Source organism: Papio anubis, chromosome 7, assembly GCF_008728515.1.
Source record: "Papio anubis isolate 15944 chromosome 7, Panubis1.0, whole genome shotgun sequence".
NCBI lineage: Eukaryota > Metazoa > Chordata > Mammalia > Primates > Cercopithecidae > Papio > Papio anubis.
The window spans coordinates 50,533,226-50,537,077 of record NC_044982.1 but is presented as its reverse complement, the minus strand read 5'-3'; the positions used below and the strand labels follow the sequence as shown (position 1 = coordinate 50,537,077).

Sequence of the window (3,852 nt, the reverse complement as noted above, 5' to 3'; positions counted from 1 at the left end):
TACATGACTGGGGGCTGCATGCAGCGGTAATCAGAACACAACAGAACAGGACAGGGATTTTCACAGTGCTTTTCCATACAATGTCTGTAATCTACAGATAACATAACCAATTAGGTCAGGGGTCTTTAACTACCAGGCCCAGGGTGTGGCCCCGGGCTGTCTGCCTGTGGATTTCATTTCTGCCTTTTAGTTTTTACTTCTTCTTTCTTTGGAGGCAGAAATTGGGCAGAAGACAATAGGAGGGGTGGTCTCCTCCTTAGTGGAATGTACCGGATGGAAGTTATTGTAGAAGTCCCAGTGGCCTGGGTCAAGACCTGGACTTGAGGGAAATACTTGCAGGTTTTCTGCCCCCTTTAAGAGGTTACATTTCCAATTGGCATTAAGAGCTGCATACAAACTTAGAAACCAACCTTCAGGAATGGGAGATTAATTTTCTCTTCTTGCCTTCCCTAGCACAATAATGCGTTTTGCAAATACCTGGTGGGTTAATTGACTGGAACCCTCTAAACTGCGTTTCCTATGGCTCAGCTCTGGGCTACAGGTCTTCCTGGCAGATTATTAAGCAGGTGAGGTGGAAATGTACGGAAGTAGAGGTCAAACGTTCTGAGTTCTTTTCTCAGCTCTTCTAAGAATAAACTGATGTAAATGATGTCTACAACCGACCAGTTTTCCAGATGGCACTCAAGGGTTTTTTTCTCACATCTTGGCAATGAATATGACTCATCTTCCAGTGTAACAGGTCCTCATAAGTAAAAGCTGAACATATAAATTTGACCAAAACTCATGCAATTTTTCAAAGAATTAAGTTTAGTTCATCAACAGGGAGAAAATGTTGTATGTGGGTACCACAGGCTAGATTTTCTTAAGTTACCTATGAAAAGATGATATAAATGGAGCTGATTCAAAATTACCTATATTAGAGAACATCCCAAACAAACATTGGTTTAAAATGATTCTTTCAGTGGAATTGGACTCTTTTGCAAGTACAACTGAGAGAACTGCTCTTTAATTTGGATCTAGTTTAAATTATTTAATGAATCCCCTTTCTCACTTAATTGGACATTAGGTTTAAGAATGAATAAAAGTGCTTCATGTGCCACATAATAGCTAAACAGTGTCTGTGGCAAGCAGCAAAACCAGCTGACATTCCTGAAGAGACGGATCAGTGATCTGGTCTCAACCTCAGGCCTGGGAAAGTCATTAACTAAACAACTTAAGTTTCATTTTTAATTTAATACACTATGTTTAATGCAAAATGTATGGGCATCTCGCAACGCAGTGTGCTCAATTGTGGGGAATGGCTGTCATCCCATTGGGTTTATCTTGCAGGCTTGTGGGGCTGCTGTTGTTTCCTGGTGGGTGCCTAAGGGAGGAGGCAGGAGAATGCAGAGAATGTGGGGAAATGAAGACTTATAAAGCAGTCCTTTGATTAGATTCGAAAAGGCTTCTTTATCCTGTGTGCATTAGGCTCTGGTGTGCCCTGAAGGAGACTATGAGTGGGGCTGTGGGTGAAATGCCACACCGGTCCATGCTTGTTTTGAGACTGCTGGGTCACTGCAAGAATCCAGGAAACAGGATTCAAAAGACTGCTGTGAGGCACTGATAAAGTTATAGAAATGCCACCCTGAGCGAGGGAGAAAGCAGGAGTTCAGAAGGAAATCCACTCTGGACGCTCATAGGACCACTTTCCAGAGTCTCCGCCCTCACCCAGCACACCCTTCATGGGTGCCTACTGTGTGCCAAGCACCAGGCTAAGGTCCTTGGCCTGGAAAATCTTGACTTTGGTAGATATAATTCTCATCCAGTTAATTAAGGCCACATTAAAATTTGTAAGACTTAAGATACACAGAACATTCAGTGGACACATGAGGAAGAGTGTGACTAAATACTGGGGACATCAACTTAACTCATTGCAGCAAACGTGTCACATACCTGTAACATGTCAAACTCTGTGCAAGGTGCCAATAATAGGCAAAACAAGAGCAGACCTTACCTGCATGGGCCAGAAAGGGCTTGGAGGAAGTTTACATGTTTAGGTTAGAGACATAACTTGAGTCCTGTTATGGAGGAAGACCCAGAGACTTGGGAAAAGGTAGGGTGCTGAGATAATCACAGGAAATTCTGAGAGAGAGAGGGAGAAAGAGATAAGTAGGGAGAGATTAGGTATATAGATGGCAGTAAGGACGTTTCAGGCAACAAGGCAGGAATAGAAGGATGTTTGAGGCCACCTTTGTAGCTTTCTTTGTAGCGCTATGCCATTGAGTTCTGTTTTTTGTCTTGTAGGAGCTGGAAGCCAATGTAAGGTTCAAACAGGGAGATAACTTGAGCACATCCACATTCTGAAACAATGACTCTGGCAATCAGAGAGGAGAAAGAGTGTATCATAGGTTACTGGAGCCGGTGGAGGGGAGCATTCAGAAAGGCAGCATTTAACCACTGGAATTGTCCCAGAAAGGTCAAGAAGGGCAATGACTGAAAATAGGACACTGGATTTGGCAAAGAGGTCAGTGGGGCCTTGTCCAGAATGGTGCTGTGGTGGCAACTGGATGACCCTGGCTTAAAGAGTCATTTTCAGGGAAGCAAAGCAGAGGCCCTAATTGTTCAGAATATAGTAGCTTTCTTGTGGTTGTTCTCCAGTCCAGTGAATGTGGTTTGCTTTGTAAGGAAGAAAACCCAAGGAGCGCAGGAGTCCTGGTGGCTTATTCATACCATCAGTGACTATGATGGCCCATGACAGCTGGATTGTGATGTGGGTTGTGTTGCCGCATGGTTTGTCCCTTAACCATGAGGACACAAGCAGCCTCTGGGGCAGCCTTTATTTAGCTCAGGGTCTTTTTCTCCAACTTGGGCTGCCAGCTTTCCTGAGTTTGTTGAGATTATCCTGATTTTAGAGTTTTCAGGATGCAATTTAAAAATAGGAAGCATTATGATCATTTCTGTGTCCCCAGTTACATTTGTCATCTTCTGAAGATGAGCCCGGGAACACCCTCTCTGAGTTTTGTTTTGTTTTTTTTTTGAGACAGAGTTTTGCTCTTGTTGCCCAGGCTGGAGTGCAGTGGTGCGATCTCGGCTCAGTGCAACATCCACATTCCAGATTCAAGCGATTCTTCTGCTTCAGCCCCACAGGTAGCCGGGATTACAGGCGCCTGCCACCAGGCCCAGCTAATTTTTGTGTTTTTAGAAGAGACGGGGTTTCACCATGTTAGCCATGCTGGTCCTGACCTCAGGTGATTCATCCCCCTTGGCCTCCCAAAGTTCTGGGATTACAGGTGTGAGCCACCGCCCTGGCCTCCTCCTTGAGTTTGAATGGGGAAGGGAGGAGCTCTAAGCGCTGTCGCAAATCCCTGATAACCCATTGGAAAGTCTATAAAGGTGGAGTCACACCCCAGGGACCCTATCCAGTGGTTGCCAGTTCTGTTTCTCCACCCAGTGATAGAGCCAGACTGTTTTTATGACATTGTGATCCAGCCAGCTCTTTGCTATAATCAATGTTTCCATTCTTTTCCAAAATAAACATGTGGACGGTCATTTGCAAACAGGGAAATGAAAGTTTTCCATCCCTAGGTACAGTGCATATATTTTTTGCAAACAAAGAATTTAGAAAAGGAATGTAATCTAATCTCTGGTGATTTTGTAATTTGTCTGGAGCATTAGATCTTGGAAGGTAATTTTTTTCTTTCATTTAGATTCAGGTAAATTCCCCCACCCCACCCCAACCCCCAACCTCCTTTCTGGCTTTGTACAGAATTATCAAGCAGAATGGCATAAAGACAATAGGACCTTATTGTATCACATTTCGGGAATGAGCAATGAGGAAACAGGAGCCAAGCCTGGAAATGAACATGTCCTTGT

General features: G+C 44.1%; 1 long non-coding RNA gene across 1 annotated transcript; it reads right to left on the bottom strand.

Moving 5' to 3' along the window:
• Positions 1-337: 337 nt before the first annotated feature.
• Positions 338-2,729, bottom strand: LOC110743633. The gene is made up of 3 exons (XR_002522968.2): positions 2,710-2,729; positions 2,229-2,353; positions 338-2,121 (listed from the first exon to the last, which is right to left on the bottom strand). It is a non-coding gene; the product is annotated as an uncharacterized LOC110743633 (long non-coding RNA).
• Positions 2,730-3,852: the final 1,123 nt, after the last annotated feature.